At 44.0% G+C, this 18,096-nt stretch overlaps 2 long non-coding RNA genes across 4 annotated transcripts in view; one reads left to right on the top strand and one right to left on the bottom strand.

Moving 5' to 3' along the window:
* Positions 1 to 16: 16 nt before the first annotated feature.
* LOC130157626 (uncharacterized) overlaps positions 17 to 18,096 on the top strand; it is a 38,096-nt gene continuing 20,016 nt past the window's right edge. For all 3 annotated transcript variants that reach the window (XR_008824956.1, XR_008824957.1, XR_008824955.1), the window contains exons 1-4: positions 17 to 104; positions 5,007 to 5,114; positions 6,536 to 6,646; positions 14,768 to 14,873. This is a non-coding gene — a long non-coding RNA (uncharacterized LOC130157626). The remainder of the gene's footprint in view (positions 105 to 5,006; positions 5,115 to 6,535; positions 6,647 to 14,767; positions 14,874 to 18,096) is intronic.
* On the bottom strand, positions 1,039 to 3,935 carry LOC130157627 (uncharacterized). Its single transcript, XR_008824958.1, has 2 exons — positions 3,223 to 3,935; positions 1,039 to 2,245 (listed from the first exon to the last, which is right to left on the bottom strand). It is a non-coding gene; the product is annotated as an uncharacterized LOC130157627 (long non-coding RNA).

The raw sequence follows: 18,096 nt of genomic DNA, 5'->3' as shown, positions 1-18,096 counted from the left end.
CGGGAGCGACGACTTCGATTGGTCGAACCTGTCGGGTTCGTCCCGCCTACCCCGCCCGCCGCCCCGCAGGCCCCGCCCCGCGGCGAGCGGGACTCGTGCAAAAGGTGCGCTTCACACGGCCCCGGGCCGGCGCGGGGGCGGGGCTCCCCTTGCGGGCCGGGCAGGAATTGGGCCCGCTCCGCCTGAGGGGGAGTCGTGCGGGGTCGGTCGGGTTGCGGGGGGCGCATTGTAACGTCACGCGTTCGGCCGTGGGCCTTTGTGACGTCACGCGGGGCCCGTTAGGGTCAGCACCGGCCGCCCGCTGAGGGCCCGGGGCGCGTTACCGGCCGTCGGTCGTGAGGGGCTGGGGGGAGCCGCGAGGCCGAGCCAGGTGCCCGCTCCGGCCGGCGCGGCAGCAGGGCGGCCCTGGGAGCTGGCCAGCACCGGCGGGCCCGCCGCGGGGGGCAGCGGGGCCCGGGCTGCGGGCAGGGGGGAGGCCCGCGCCGGCACCGCCGGGCGTCGCGGAGGGGCCGCGGCGGGGACTTGGCCGCTGTCGCCTCGTCCCCGGGCCCGGGCCGCCCGCCCCTCCTCCTCTGTCCGTGCTGAAGCCCCGGCTTTTACCGGAGGGTGTTAGGTGCCCGCTGGGTTACTGCCCCGGACGGGCGCCGCGACGCCCGTGCAGGTCCCCAGGCCCCTTCGCTCCTGCTTGCTCGGGGAGGGGGAAGGAGCCAGCGCCCGGCCCGCAGGCTGCAGGGCCTCGGCACCCGTCCCCAGCTACCACATCCCCGGGCCCGCGGGTGCCACAGTGCAGCCCGACAGCCATGTCCTACCACCTTGCTAACTCCTGGTTTTGTTTGAGGTTTGGCCTTTTGCAGGGAAATTTCTGGTTATTTTTTCTCCTGGTTTTGCCGCTGAAGGCAGTTAGGGTGAGCGATGAGATAATAACAACTGATGAGCAGCTAAAAAATCTGGAGAGAAGATGAAAGCAATTTTGCTTGAGGAAGTTTTGAAAAGCTGTAATGAAAGTATGTAAATGCTAAAAAGTCAGTCCCTAGATGCTATTAAACTTGTTTAAAAAAGGAAAGGGAAAGCAAGTATTTTGAGACATCCAGAAAAATCACAAAAATGTAATCACAAAAAAGCAAATCGCAAAAATTGCAAAAAGGCAGAGCTGACCTCTTACTTTGGCTGCTGTGTTCCAGGGAGCCAACAAACATGGCAGCAAGAAAAAGCATCCAAGAGCATTTCATGAGTAGAAAATGGAGAAATAGGAAACAAATAGCCATAGCTATTTGTAGCTATAGAGCTGTAGTTGTGTGTATGAATATATAGACCCAGTAAGAAAACTGGTGCCCTGAAAAGGAGGGTCTAGCAAGAATGCAAAAGTCCGTTGCTATACTTGGAGATTCCAAAGGGATCATGATTCAGGGTCTGTACAAAGGTTCCTGACAGCTGGAGTTGGACAGCCAGTTTTAGTCGTTAGTAAAATGACAGAAGGTCTTCATGCTTTGACAAGGAAAGAGTTACCACCAAGCATACCCGAGACCAAGGGGTTCAGGACAGGCTTCCCCTAAGCTCAGCAGAGTCCCAGCAAATCAACGTATATCCACCACGTTGCTCTAATCTGTGCGTGTCATCCCCTCTTCTTCGCTTAAGATGCAGTGTTATGCTCTTTGCTGTCACACCTTGGGCACCACAGGCACTGCTGTCCTGACCTGTGACCCTGAACCCTGTGTTCTGTGAGATTGTTCATATAGCAAAATCTAGGTCTGCTGTGTTTTTAGTTTAGCGGTAGGAACCCTTGTGGAATGCTTTAATGACCACTGTAAAGAGTACTTTAAGAGAGTCAGTAATTACCGTGCTATAACATTCTCCTCGTCTACTTGGCTTCCCATATATGCCATAATATTCAATAAGATGTTGTAAATAATCAGGAAGCTGACCAGCAATTATGCTGGAAGAGAACATGCCCATGTCCTCTCCTACTTACCCCCACACAGGGCCATTAGTTCATAAGGAAGAACTACCCGAATTTAGGATATATAGGTCAAAGAAACTGGTACAGCTCAAATCTTTTTTTAATTCCTGCGGGTGGGGCAGGTTACCATTTTACAGGGGTTGTTGTTAATCCAATGGAATTTAGGTAGGAAGAAAGGGGGAACAAGTTTACTGTTTCATTGGCGGGACTTCAGGAGTTACTGAATGTGAGTGTTAGGTAGTCGACCCCCTGATGTCATCGCAGTTTTCTTGATTACTCAGTCCCCTCCTGCATGAAATAAACAGGATATCAGTATCAGTACCATCCTTATGAATAAAACTTAATCAGCATTGAATGTAACTGTGTCAAGAGCTGTGACTGACTTACAGGAGGGGAGTTACGGCTTTTTTGGCTTCTTTTTTGGTATGTAAACAATGTCTAGATCAATTTGTGATCCTTTTAACATTTCTTCACCACGAGACCTCCTAACCTACTCAGGGATACCATACCACTGGTCAATTTGCTGCTGTCTTCCCCTTAGGGGATGGCATGTTCTTGATCCTGCCCTTGCCCACTAAACCAGGCTGAATACTGAATTCCTCTTGGGGCCAAAAGCCACAAGACATGGACCGTACACCTCAGGAGAGTGGGAAGGCATGTTTTCTTCCCAGGTGGGAAGGAATAATGGTTCCTCAGGCCTTCTACTGCTCCCTGATGAATAGGGCTGGGCATATAGTTTTGTCCTATGGGACCCAGCAGCCACCGTTGTCTTCACTGGCTTCAAATACAGGGACTTTGATGAATAATCGCTGTGCCAGCCCAGTCCCACTGCCACACATGTCAGGCACAGGCCAGCAGCGGGACCACACAAGAGTTCATGCCGCTACCTCTTCCCCACACTCTTTCTCATAAAGCAGTGTGCTCTACACTGCTGTTCCCAGGCTTTTCTGTTGTATTATCAGCATTTAGTTCCTAAATTTAGGGCTGTCCGTCTGGCAATATTATCAATGTTAAGGTTAATAACTTAGAAGGTGACTAATAAAAGTCCCTAATGAAGCCATAAATGGAGTGCTACAGGAGAACAGTTTGTTCCTGCTTATGCTTTTGAGGAGAATGCTATGTCTTCAAAGTAGGGAGGACTCCGGGCTTTTTGTTGTTGTTTTTTTCAGGCTTCCAGGCATTGTTCGTGACTCACCCCATTCTTTCTCGGCTCTGCTTCCGGTTGGCATGTCTGGAAGGACCCGGCTCCAAATCTGTTTACTTACCGTAAATGCTCCATGTTCTGAGTGGAGAAGTAACTCTGAATCTCCAGCATGCAGCTTCATGCTGCCCCACAGCTGGGTGACAAGATAGGGAAAGGCTGAACAGAAAGCTCCTGCCTGTTGCCTGTTCTGAGGTACAATGTTTTGCCCTGGGTGCTGCTGAGCTCTTAAGTCAGCTGAGCACTGTGGGAAGAATAGGACTTCGGTTGGGAGATTTGCTATTACTCAGCATGTTTGCTGAGTAAATAAAGTCACTGCTTTTTCCTTTGAATTTCTGCGCAAGTTTTCAAGTGGAGAGATCTCCGCCACAGAGGGCTCTTCATCACTCAGTGCCTTTCCACTTGGAAAAGGTGAAACCCTGTCTATAAACCGCTAATGCAGTCACATACTACAGAGCACACTGCCTCCTTTTAACACCTAACTTGTTCCCATTCTGTGCAGTCATCAGGCCTGTCTGCTTTTAGTAAAGGCTTGTGGGACTCTGGCAAACATGACTCCATCTGTCTGTTCCACTTGAAGGCTGTCAGTGTTCATTTTAGGCTGTGTTTCTTGCAGGCAATGTCTCGCTCTGGTAGCTGTCTTTACAAGGTTTCTTCAAATTAGATGCAGTCAGCAACACCAAAGCCAACAGAAGCATTCACTGCCCAGTTACCTGCATAAACAAGTTTGTTCCTCGTAATGAAAAACAATACAAGTGGAAAGCAAGTGTTACTGTTCACATAGCTCTATGTCAAATTCAGTGTTATATCCTGATTCAGGAAAGCAGCTTTATCAAGGAAAAGACTTAAACATGTGTTTGCAGTTAATTAAAAGGCCTTCTTTGAACAGAGGTGAGTTAAGCATGTGCTTACATGCTTTCGTTTGTGACCTGTGAAGAAAGACTATAGCTGTAACTTACATTAAGATAGGAAATTAAGAATGTCTTGCTCTATAAAAGAGGTTTCTTCTTCTACCTGGTTACTGTGTCTGTGAAGTCTGGGCTCTTTGGAAATCAGTCAGAGAACTCCAGACAAGTCGAGGGCGTCAGTATATCATCCGCTATACTTCTGAACTTTGCAAAGCAGATTAAAACCCCCCACTTCTTTCCCTGCCAAAATATTTTCTCCCTAACAGAGAAAGAACTGGTTTAAAAATATGCCTTTCTTATGTCCCGTTTTGATCTTTCCTTTCTAGGTTAGTTATTTTGCTTTCTTACTATCAAGCCATTCATTTGATACAAGGCAATTGGCAGCCTGCAACTGCTTCATAACTTCTGGCACAATTTACTGCAAAGCCAATCTATAACTATTTTTAATGAACATGGTAGGTTTTTTTTCTTTGGTGGAGTTAAGAGCATTTCCTGGCTGCTTTGGTTACCACTTTGTCTGCTTACGGTACAACTAGTATTTTCTTAAAATTCACAAGTAGGCAGGCAAAATAGTTTCTCTAATCAGCTGTGAAGTTAATACTAATAAGGTATTAGTTAAAGCTAATACCTTATTCAGCCAATGTTCAAGTGGATCTTACTAGAAAAATCACCGCTATATTAACCATTAAAGGAAAAAAGTCAGAAAAAAATGTGGTGTTACTCGCTTTTGCACACAGTGTGGCTCTGCTGGAAAGATAGTAACAATGACTCAACACAGATAGGAAAATCCTGTAAATATGGAATTAACAGAATGAAATTCTGGAAGTCTGTCTTTGCAGCTGATTGGTTGGTAACATTTTTCATTGCTACTGAAATGATTATCCTTTATACAGCATTTTTATAAATCATATTCTAAAGTTCTGCCTTTTATTCTCTTTAGAAAGAACATGAGATCGCTAGCGCTAAGCTGAGCCAATTCTCTTGGACCTGTGGCAATGAGTGTCAATGCATCAATGGGTATTTGCTGAGGACAGACGCTGAGAGACATGTATGTTAATTGCTGGGGTGCCTGCTCCACCTACCTTCAGTATCAGGCCCTGTCAGGAGGCATACAAGATTTTGTGGCCTCAAAGTTGGTTATTTAGGGATTCCTGGCCTCAAAATTGGTATATTAGGGATTCCCACTGTTGCTATAGGATGCTGGATTTTATTGGTGCAGGATATCCAAAGGTCTCTTGCTGGAAGAAGGTCACTTGGGTCCTTCGAGTCCCTAGAGGTCCCTACAAGAACAACTAATAGTGTAGGGAAATCATAAACATGCATGTTCTGGCATTTGAAAAGTCAATTCAAAACTAGTTCAACAATTGCAGCTTTGAACTGTGTGAGGCCGCAGAACACCTCTGTGTAATGCTGCCAAAGAAGAAATGCCCTATGGTGGCACATTTTGCCCTGAGAAATGGGGCCACGCTCGCACACGTCCGTGTCTGCTGGGAGCTCAGTCACATCAAGGGCACACTGTGCAGCAGAAATCTGATTTCATCAGTCCCGGGGACTGAACTAGGCAATGTAAGAACTTAGTACGAGAACAGTATTGGCTCTGAAGAGGAAGATCCCCAGGCAAATTGGAATGAAAACCATCGTGCTGGCTGTGTATATACAGAGCTTACAGGGTGGTTCCTGGGACAGCCATGAGCATGGGATATGGCACATCCCATTCTTTCTGCTCTGCAAGACAGACCCGCCTGCAGCACGGCAAACAGCCTGGTGGCACAGGACCAGTAGGGCATGCTCAGGCATGGGGGCCCTGTGCAATACACGTTTACAGGCTCCCACTTTGACCCAGCACCAACAGGTTTGATCTGGAGGGCAGCCTCAGGCTTATCCTCAGCAGGCAGGCCAGGTACACCTGGTGTTTGCAACCAGCTCATCTACTCACAGGTCTCTGCTGCTCTTGCTGCCACAACACACATCAGGCAAGAGCTGCATCCATCTGTCCTGATGACACGAAGTCTTTATGTCAAGTCCTTCAGGTGGCTGAGCAATAGCACACTCATCATTTTACCATTTATATATTAGATATTAATTGTATCAGCTTGAGATGGGTGAATTTCCCTTTACTACACAAATGGATATGTCTGTGTAAAAATGGTGTAAAAACACCATTTATTTTGCTGCTTGAAGTGTTTTTGTTAGATCATGTTTAGGACTGGAGGTGCTGTTAGCTGTTCATCAGGCATTAGACAAGCTCATGACAAAACCTGCCCCTTCTAAGCTACAGATATTTAGAAAGAAGTCATTCTAGCAAATGATACCATATAATTAATGCCATCTACTAAAAGCAAATTTGCACCCGCTATAAAAATTTTCTGCAGATAACCGTTTTGAGAAAAAAGTGCTTGAGAAGTATCTTTGCCCAGAGCAGAAGAAACATTTTTTCAGTCCTGATCATTTAACATTGCCTCTCCCCAGGGCTGATGCTGTGATTTGGAATGTGCTGCAATCCTGACTGTGAGACCTGCAGGACATGCTCCTTTCCCCAGGCACCAAACATGGCCTTCACATAAGGATGGAGACATGAAGGTCTGTGCTGACTCATCACTTCTTTTCTTTTCAAGGATCAACTGTATTTGATATTTGTCAAATCATATCCCAAGACAGTAAGCATAAACATGTTAACTTTATGTTCTGTAACTAATTCTATTCATTTTCAGAACTGCTTTCCACAGAGGCCGTTTTGTGGTCAACTTAAGCAGGTCTAACCAAAGCTGGTGCCAAAATGGGCAGTCACATTCCCCCTTCAGAAATTACATTCCCACCCCAACCAAGCCTCAGATCTAGCAATTAGGACATGTGATGCCATGAGGGGCATCAGCTCTGCCTGCCAGTGCAACCAAAACCAAATCTTTTATTTCAGTGTTAGTTTTCAGCCAGTTCAGCAAGTTAATCCTATTTACCTAGGGCTGCAGGATTGCTAGAGCTGACACATAGGACCATGTGATGAGGGCAGGGAAAAGTGCGTGACTATATACTGGCAACAGCACATAGTTGCTGATGCTGGTCATGAAACCACAGCCTCAACTGGACAATAAGGGAGGGATTCACGCCTGGGAATTGGTAGCTGACACACAAAACATCTTCAGATCATGGACCTCCCTTTAGAGTCAGTGGAGATCTAATCAGCTTTGTCAGTGGAGCCTGCAATGTGGTTTATCTCCTCCTACAGTAGTAAGTACTTGATTAGATGAATCCCACCCTTAGAGTGCCCATTTTTGTCGCTGACTATAATGAAAGCCTAGTGTGAATAGCTCAGAGATTGGGTCAATGGCTAATGAGGCTAATGAGGCAACTCTTGCCCCCTAGTGTTAGTTCTGCCCGTTATAAGACAAGGATTTTTCTTATTCGTACATTAAAGCATGAGTTAAGTGAGTCCTTTAATGCCACAAACTGAATAATGTCAGAAGGAAGAGTACAATCCAGTGGTCCATCCTGCTAATACTAATGCTTTTACCAGCATACTAGAAATGTGATGTTCAAAGCTGTCTCCAAGCTAAAATTCACAGGCATAGAGGAGGTATTTTGATTTAATCAGTCCTGGGCAGCCAGCAGTTCCCTCAGAAACAAACAGGAGTTTTAGAAAGCATGTCATTTAGGTGATTAAGCATGGAGGAGCCTCGCTTCAGACGTGTTTTCATAAAAACTTCATCTAAATCTTACAATCTAATGCTATACAGTTCATTATGAATGGCTATTTGCATAGTGAAATAGTGACTGTGAACATTGCTTCTTGAAAGCTTTATTTGTCTTGACCTGCTTTATATCTAGCCAGGTGTTTCAGTCTTAATGTTTGGGAAAACAAAAGTTCACATCAGCATGCGTGGATTAAATGATGTGCCACAGTAACTGCAGAGCCAATGGAGGGAATCCATTTCTGCCACTGCTGAGATGACAAAGCAGATATTAAATACAGCAGTTGCCATGGCTGTCCCAGGAAGGACTTGTCCATCAAGTTTCCAAGTAATCTGTTTGTGAAATACGTGCTCCATCTCCCTTAGTGATTAACAATGTATATTATCTCATTAGTTAACAGTGGGGATAAAGGTCTTTTTCCTGCTGTATGTCAAGCTCTTGTGCAAAAAGCTGCAGTTAAACTGTGTATAACCTTAGGATCATGAACAGTGCCAACTAAAGTTCTAGGAATATGCTTGTTCAGTTTTTATTAGCCACATATAATAGACATACTTTGTGCCTTTGCTAATTAGATAAAGCAGAGCCTATCTGTTTCTTGGAGAATTCCCTGTAGGAAGATACTCCCCTTGTAAAAAAGCAAATATGTAAAGAAGCAAAATATGTGCTTATTTGATGAGCAGCATCACAACACACCAGTGTCGTTAACACACTGGCACATGCATACAGGGATATAAAATCACTATAAACACTATCGAAACACACATAGGTAGACACTGTTATAAATCAATTAGTAGATCTTTTTCAAGCTGGTCTTCAGGGCTTCTATGCTTGTTAATAATGATTATGTTTAATCCTAAGTGGGAAGAAGTTTCCGACATGATATTTCAGACTCAGGGAGACTGGATTGCAGCCTGCAAGCACATAGAAAGGCAGCCAGTAGTGCTCGTGTGTTCATGTTTCCCTGAGGAGTCCTAACAGGCTGGGCTGACACAGTCCTCTGTGGGAGGCAACCTCTAGGACAGTCTGTGTGGGTGGACAAGGAATCGGGTGTGCACGTGTGTGGCCCCTCCTGAAATGTTCGGTATGGTGGCACGCGGGCAGCTCGTAGGCTGGTGGGAAGTGTTGCAGGAGGGAGGAGGAGCTGCTCGATCTCTGTCATTATAATTCACCATAGTCATATGCAATGGTTTCCTGGCATTGACTCTGGCCTGATCTAGCAGTTGGGGCAGCTGGGGCAGTCTGGCAGTGCTACACAGCCCAGCACTTCCTACCAGGGCATGTAGCATGACTGAGTCTTCTCTTTATCAAGGTGATTCATCCTAGCCCCACATACCGTAGTGTCCTCCTGACCTCCTTAGTCTCTCTCTCACCTGCTGTAACTGTGTCACACAGCCTGCTTGCGCTGGTCAGGATGATAACACGGGCCCCTGCATATGGATATCCCTCTCTGGCAGTTTGCATGCCACCTAATCCATCCATGGGTAAAGAAGTAGTTGCTCCTCCATCACACTCAGCCTAGAGAAGGCTCCTCAGGGCTGCCCGGAGGGCAGGGCCATGGGCAGCGTGGTAGGCTGCAGGCAGAGCTGTGCTGGGCTCCAGCCAGGCACTTGGCCCTCCATCCTCCCTGCCCGGGCAGAGCGCAGCTGGGGGTAGAGCCTGGAGCTCAGCACCACGTCCCCTGACTGACATGTCCCAGTGCAACCCCAGCCTTGGAGGCAGCACAGTTTCATGTTTCTGTAAGATCTGCTCCACTCAGCAAGGGAACCCTGCATGGATCTGTCCCTCTGGGCCAGCGGGATAGCACAAGTGCTCAGGCACCCCCCTGCCCACAGCAAGCTGACAGGAGCAGCAGCACTGCAACCAGCTCCTTGTACTCACCCTTGTACAGCTGTTTATCTGGGAGAGACAGAGCCTTCAGAGGGGGACAGCTGCCTCCAGCTTTTCCTTTCAAGACTGTCTGTGCAGCCTTTGGGTGTGCCGGACTGCCATGATCTGCAAAGTCTGCACACAGCCTGCTGAAGCCGCAGAGGTGGCAAAGCAGCTAATGATTAAACCTGCTTTTTCGGTTTTACTGCTGGAGAAATGCTTCTGTAGCAAAGCACTAAGGAGAATACAATACTCCTTTTACATCAAAAGACTATGCAGATACCTAAGGTAAATACTGGCCTGCATTTAGCATGCTGGTTTCTGTGCTGCTATCTACTTCCCCTGACAGTTTCAGTGAGATCAGTGAGTTCTTCAGCCCTCTCAAAGTTCCCAGGGTGGTTGTCCTTAAAGTGAAAAGGGGAAGGAGCTGCATTTCCAAGATCATCTCAGTCTGGGAAACTTCACATGACCACAACTGTAGCATAAAGTGTGCACAGGCACCTATTTGCACACGATCTTGACAATTACCAATGTGGTCATCTCCGCTCTAACTGAGTGACTGTTAGAGGCATCATTAGGTCAGCATACACATGTGGGCACACACACAGAGCAGATGTAGTTCAGGAGGAAAGTTAAGAGCAAAGATCTCTGCTTTCCTAAGTCCTGGGAACACACTGTTGGCTGGTGCTGGAGACTAGTACAGTGGTCAAACAATGTAATAATCTTGGCGCTATTTGTTCCAAGGGAAAAAAAACAACCCAACAACAGTGTGACTGAAAAATACAAAGGAAATGGAGTAAACAGACAAGATGGAGCAAAGAAAGCAAAAGGGGAAAAAATCAAAAGCAAATAATAGGCAGAGTTAGTTATTTCCACTAATTCCAAAGTTCTTGTTTCCTTCTGCCAGTCTCACTTGATTGTTGGACAGTGAGGGCAGTTTCTATAGGTTCCTCTTTAGCTGAAATGACTTATTAATAAGACATATTATTTGTAATAAGCATAAGGGTATCCCTCTGTAAAAACAATTCTTCTGGATGTAATGAAACACTTGCTCAGTTTAAAGTCTGTCCTCAAGTGTTTTTGCTGGATGGGCGTTATGTGGCTTTATTCCACTGAATCGTCCCCAGGGAGGGTAGAAATGAGGGATGGTGGGGAAAGGGGTTTGGAAACAAACACTCTAAATCAAAGAGGCAGGACTTTGTACGCAACCCAGGCCACAACGGCATCATCAATGGCTCCCACAAGGCCAGGATTCCTCCTGCATTTACAATCAAAAGACAAAGCCTAATGATCTTGCCCTAGCTTTGCATGCTTCAGCAGCTTTCCTCGGTTGTTTGCAAACCTCTCAGTTCATTGGTGTCTGATGTATGGCAGATGTCTCCCAGAGCTGCTGAGCACCCACACTATCATCCTTCTGATGTCACCCAGGCCTGAAACTTAAAAGACTCATCAGCGGGGGAGTGCATCTGGAGCTTTTAGTAGGATAGTTCTTAGTAGGATATATTTTGTCAAAAAGGAATCAATCCCCTGTTTCTTTGGGAATCCCCTGTCCTTCACAGATGCTCTAAAGGAGATGCAAGAAAAAAATTACAGATAATCTCAAGGACAAATTCTCAAGTTACTGCTCAAAGGTTGATCATTAGGAGCTGTAGCACTGTGATAACCTTAAACCCTGACTCAGAGATGCTCATATCAAAGACCCCTGCCTAAATTGTGTACTGTCTTTTTGAAATCTAGGCAGCAGTGATGGAAGGGTTTCAGGTCACGGGGAAGCCATCTCACTCCTCAGTATCCCAGCCCTGCATTGTGGCTATTCCCTGGCTGCCACTATCTTCTAACAAGAGCAGCCACGATCACTCAGGTCTGGGTATTTGGAATGTTTTAGAAGTAGACCACTAAAGCATTAATGAGGATCAATATAAGAAAATATCCGGAACTAATATGCTGCAAAGAGATGACTGTGAAACAACAGCTGAAGGGACAGTGGACTTTTTATTGCGGTATTTGGCCCAAATTTTGCAAAAAAAGTTTCCCTATAACTCTCAGAGGAAGACGTGATTGTGAAACAGGTACTAAATTAGCATTCTTATTTGTAACATATGCCTTGCAAAGTTAATTACATGGAAATCGTTTGCTTCCAACAATGCTGAATTAGGGTTAATGTTTCTACCATGGCAGACAAATGACAATGAAACCCCAAGTAGCTGTAAATAAACTACTGTTGTTTAAACAGCCATTCTCACTCCCATGCCAAAGGATGATTAGTTCAGACAAAATAAAAAAAAAGGAAGATACAAAATATTATCAATTGATAGCTCCTCAGTAATCTATATAAAATTACCTAAGATTATCCTTCCTCTTTTTTGAAGAAGTAACCACATCCTAAAATAAATAAGCAAGTGACACTAATCTGAGCAACCTCCATGGGAAAGCAGATCACTGCGTACATATAGACAGGCTCGCCCTGTTAATTCAGAATGAACTACATCTGTGAAGGGAGGAAGGCAGGCTACAGACCTGTCAATCAGAAGGCTGGTATTAATTTAAGTAATAAAATTAGAACCATAGATGTTGCCATGGAGGGATTTCCACTTTACTTGATGGCCTGCATTGGTGTGTTGTGAAGGTCTCAATAGCTGTGCAAAGGCAGTGTATCGGCATGGGTTTGTTTCTGCCAGCTGCATGCTTAGAACAAATCAAAAAGGTCACTGCCAGGTAGTGCAAGTCCCAAGTAAGAATTTCCTTAGAATACCTCCCAGGTTGAGAAATGTCTAGTGTTCTTTTCACGCATTTATTATTATTTATTATTTACCAAGGGCAGGAAGGGACCTCACTGGCAATCAGGGGTCTTAGATTTGTTGCATGTGGTTAAGGACATGCGGTGCTGAGGCTGGGTGCACGTCCTGTTTCTCAGCACTGCTGAGGCTGAAACAGGACAGGATGATTTACAGCACGATAAGGACTTCTGGCATTAAAGAAGTGAGCAGCTACTATTCTTCCAGGCTGAGTCACCAGGGAGAATGAGCCTGTAAATAGAGAAGGAGGCTAATTGTTTTGTGTTTGGTTACTAACAAGAAGAGTAGAAGACAATTCTGTGTTCGCATATGCTGAAAGCTGTCCTTACCATTGCAAAGACTTGATTTTATTCAGTGCTTTGCTTGTTGATGCTTCTGATTCTCTGTAAGTGACCAACTGGCGATTTCACTGTAGGATCGCTAAAAAATACTCATTCACAGCCTGGTACTGTGGGATACTGGATTAGGACTAAAGCCAACATCATCCTTGGTAGTACCTGTTTGTATGATAATAACAATAATAAATCCATGCAAAACACATACAGTTTTTCTCCAGCTTTGTACCAATGCCAGCTGGTTACATACAGTATCTCTTAACACATCCACTATTAACTCCAAAGTTATGAGGAGTGAAATAACATTATTCAGCAGGGACAGATCTGAAAGTACTTCACCACAGCATAGTAATTTCTTCAATCCCACTTTATAAAAGTGATCTTTTCATTTTTTTTAGAAAGTTGACTCTTTGCCCAAGCTGGAGATGTGGAGAAAAAGCTTGGTAAGGGATGCAGGGGCAGGATGTGGAGCAAGCCTTTAGAAACATCTCCCATTTCTGACGGAGAGTTTTGCGTGCAACTGAGGCATTGCAGATATGGCAGGCCACTTGCAAACACTACAAATCATTGCAGTAAATACTGAGCTTAGAATTTACTTCTGTAGTGAGTTTTATTCCACTTCCTTTGAAGATGGAATCTAAACTGTCAAAAAATAGAATTAAAAAAGCAAGTGACCATTAGAACATCTGGTGAATTTGAGCCAGGCTCTAGGATTTTATGTAAGAAGTTACTGCAGAGCCAAATTTGAAAACAAAACTCATGGTTGCTGCCTGGCACAAACCCAGAGCTGAGTTCCCTGGCTGGGCTTTGCCATTCAGTTGAGTTCATTCCCTGGAGCACAAGTAGAGGACCATGCTTTCAAGGCCATGATTAACTCACTGCTTCTTGCCAGCACTTAACTGTCTGGTTTGCACCCACAGCCATGCCAGCAGCAAGTGCAAATTAGCAGCAGTTACAAGATGAGTCTGCCATGGATTCTTTTAGCCAGAACATGAGACAGCAAAATGAACATGGAAAGAAGTTAAAACAGGCACAAATGAAGGCTGTGGTTGTTCATACACAAATTCCATTCTAAGTCTCTGAAACACAGCTTCCAGGGCTCTGCCCAGAGAAATTCCCTGAACTCAGGCAATGCAGGGTTTAGATTTTCAGTCCCTTATTTAAGATCAATAATGAGAAAATGGTTTAATGTGCTTTCCCCTTTTGGTAACACATGTTGCTCCACTGAATGTGGCTTTTCTCTGAGAATGAGGTCCTTCTGTAGCCTCGTTTCATCCTGAGACCGCAAGCACTGAGACTCTTAATTTGGCTTCGAAAAAGAGTGGGAAATTTAGAGAAAGGAATTTTGCTCATTGCATCTTACACAGAGATCTAGCAATGCATTGTTGGTTGTTCACCTGTATTCATTACATTGATGTTCTGTACCCATCACATTGTTGAAGTTGACTGTGTTAAGATTGGTGAAAAATTATCTTACACCTGATAAGAGTGAGGCCCCAGCCTGCCTCAAAGGCAGACAGATCCCTTAAACTACATTACAGCAGCAGTTCTCTGATCACACTTGTCCCTCTAGAAACTGGCACAATGGTGAGATTTTCCTAGCTTTCACTTTACCTGGGAGAAATATTTAAAACATGCCCTAAAGGTAAGTCTGTAACATTTCTCATAAAAATATGTTATTTTTCCAATCAAGTGAATACTTCCTTGATACCATTTTCGTTAGTGCTAATGCTTCCTCCTGCTTTTAGTTGCAGCCACAAAGTACTTATAATCCAGTACCAGCTAATTACGTGGATCATTGTCATAGGAGGTATTTGTTTTACCTCCCAGGAAATCATTAGCTGTCATGATCTGCCATTTGCTCTGATGGCTTTGTTTATGTTATCATCCAGGCCTCATAAAGTCCATATTATCTTTCCCTAGTGGCATCTAAAGATTGATTAGTAGTAGTCAGAAAAGACTTTACATGGCAATTAGCACTCAAGTCAGTCAGTGACTTTAACACTTGCATTTGTCAGGAAAGATTTTCTAAACTTCCTGGATGACCTAAATAGCCACCGAGCTCTGGAGTCACTGGAGCCACTGGAGTGTTCCCCGATGGCCTAGGAAGCGCTGAGAGTTCAGGTACATAATATTGCTTCTATTTGCAATTGGATGATAAATGCATTATGAGCAGAAAAAATGCATTCACTGTTCCCTAGTACTACATACAACTCCAGAGGGGTCTGTGCAATGCCTAAGCTTGCCAGAGGGCTATTGATGCAATTCTTGTCAAGTAAAGTCCGATTTGGTAGAAGCCAGGATCGAGAGCTCTACCTAAAGTGGCTTGTCTTCATTTCTGCTGAGGAAGATGGATCATTTGTTCCTGCTGTGCCTTTGGCAATGCTCTGCCTCCCCAGATAGCAAACAAGTGTAAGTATTTACAAATGTCTACTATGTCTAATGCTAATGAAGTTGAAGTCCAGCCAAGGGTTCACTGAATTTGAAGGAAAGCTTGTAACTGGCTTTACTGGGCTTCTGTTGTGTCCTTAGGACTTTGACTGACACAAACATGTGCAAAAATTTGTATTATTGTATACTCTTGCTTCCGCTGACCTTGCAAGAGCAGGACCTCTAAAAGAGCTGATTAAACAGTAAAAAAGTATTTAGCAGCTATTTTTGCAAACAAAAAAGTTTTTCAGATTAGTATGAATAATGGGGAAAAATTACTAGCTGGAGCCAAGTATTCCAGCACCTGCTAAGTACCTGCAATATTCCTTATGAATCTGTATTACCACAAAAAAATACATATGAAGGTTGACAGTGGAAGCTGCATTATTGGTTCTTACTCACTTTATGTCATGTCCAAGTCAGTTTCAGTTGCCAAGGAAGTAGATATAATGCACTGAGACTAATTATATTCACAGTAGAGAACAATACATTAATAACTGGGCCCATAAATTACTTTTCCTCAAACCAGGTAACCCAGCAACAAGCATCATCCGACAGTCAAAAATTAAACCAATTAAAAATGAAAGTTAATTAGCCAAAAGGTTTCATAAATATGTTATGTTTTCTTACCCAGAAAGAGCCAACATTGAAAAATAAGGCTATCTGGAGCTAGTTAATTCTAGGTGTCTCTGTAGCCTTTCTTTTCCCTTTATATGATAAAACTCTGGCATGAGTCCATTTTGTAGGATACAAAGGATTTTTTTCCGACAAAGCTTCATCCTTTCATAGCAGCTGAGCCTCAGAAGTGCACTTTGCCTTCAAAACAGTATGTCAGATAAAGGCACTGTTGCCTCTAGTATAGTAACTTCTCAGCATTGCTGATCTGGTGGAAAGCAAGATTAAACGCCAAAGCAGTATAACAATATGTAGTGTTGTGCTATCAGTCTGTGGAGCTTTTTAAAGTTGTAAAGATTAATATTTAACTCTCAGCTATTTTTTAAGGTAAATACATAAATAAAACTCACTTCTAATACCTGATGTTATACTGTATGCAGCCTTAATTAGACCAAAGCCTTCCACAGTGCTGAAATGCATATTAAGCAGGCTTCCAGGGCAGGCTTCAGCTTCTGTGCCTGATACACCAGCTTTATAGCTACTAGGATTCAACTGGGTTCACACAAATTACACAAGGGAAAAATAAGACAGACATGGCCCAAAGGCTGTCACTGTACCATTACTGGGTCCAACCGTATTTTGCACTATGAATGCTAGAAGCATTGCTTACCGGGAAATGGACTTCATCTTCCATTCTTGCACAGCAAGAGCTACACCCAGGTGCTAGGATGACAAGCAGCCTAAGTGAGGAGCGATCTCTTTTTTTCAGATGAAGACGAGCAATAGCAGGGAGCTTCTGCTCTGCACCGTTTCTGATACCTGCAGGAAACTACAGAAGATTGAGTCTTGCAGCGAGTGCTTATGAACCAGCTTGTGCCATTATTAGGACCAGATCACTTCTTCCTGGGATACTCACCAATAGTAAAGGCAAAAATGTGAGATTCCCTATGATAAAGTATTTTATAATTATTCCAGAGGGGTTTTTCTCTCCACCTGTTCAATTATATAGTATAGATTAAATGACCTGTTGATATTTATGTTTAGGAAGAAGCTTGATGCTCCTCTATATTCAAGGCTGATTTCGTCTAAGCATTTTATCTGCCTAGCTAGCCAGCATCTTTCACACTCTTCAAGCACTGTCGTCACATGGAATGGCCTTGTCATCTGGCTGCAGAGGGGACAGTTGACCAGGCTAATCATTAAATAAATTACTTCGGTAACTCACCACTATTTTCCCAGTAAATTCCATTCCCTAGTACGTGCACAGCTTCTCAAAGTAGGAGAAGACAGTGGTGCAACCACTCTCACCAAAAATCTGTCCAAAATGCAGACCTGTCCAGTGCTGTCTCTGAGCACCCCCCTGTGACGAACCTGTTACAGATGGGAACCGGAGGCCCAGGACAGGGACTTGATCAAGCTCACACACAAAGGCTGAAAATCCACGATCTCACCCGCATTTTTTAAAGATGATGCAACTTCCCTCCAGTCTATCCTTGAGCTAAATTATGGTCTATGCATATAAAACTTCTGTAACTTCAGAGGTGACTTCTGTACATCAGTTTTGTGCCCACAACTATACATATAAACGTTAAAACTCCTGGTACCTATGCTAAACTTAATGACTTTGTCTTACAACATTCCACAGTGTACAACATTATTATTATTATTATTATTATTATCCTGTAAGGCTTAAGCTGTACCATATACATATGTACAAATTTACTTTTAAGAGATAAGTACCCATCAACATGGTGGCAATGTTTTGGAAGGACTCTGTAAGCAGTCACTATTCCCATAAATGTTCTATTTATTTTCCTGGCTATATTTGAAAATTACATCCTGAATGCAATTCCAATGCTACACACGTGCTCTGGGAAAAACAATTATGCCTTTGTAGGGAAATGTGGATTGCAGGATTCCAAAGCAAAAATCCTGAGAGAGAACGAAGACCATCTCCAAGGCATCCAAAGAATGACTTTCCCCTATGTTTGACTTAACTGGTAGGAAGTTCTTATTTCAAAACCTTCAAGAAACACTGCATTTATTATATTAGAGTGATAATACTTCAAGACGAGATTGTGAGTAAGGCAGCTTAAATAGCTCAATGCTGCAGCTGTAACTTAAGCTGTTCTCTATTTATTACTGCCATTGTGATTGATTCAGTTTGCACATTCTGTAGCATTTCTTATTCATAATAGTGTAATTGTTAGCTAGGATTTTGATTCAACTATTTTTATAAAACATGCATAAAAAATGCAAAATGGCAAATGGGAGATAATTACCATTAATTGCACCAGCAAGT

The sequence above is a fragment of the Falco biarmicus genome, chromosome 12, assembly GCF_023638135.1.
Source record: "Falco biarmicus isolate bFalBia1 chromosome 12, bFalBia1.pri, whole genome shotgun sequence".
NCBI lineage: Eukaryota > Metazoa > Chordata > Aves > Falconiformes > Falconidae > Falco > Falco biarmicus.
The sequence above is the reverse complement of the archived record's forward strand: the minus strand, read 5'-3'. Positions and strand labels throughout refer to the sequence as shown.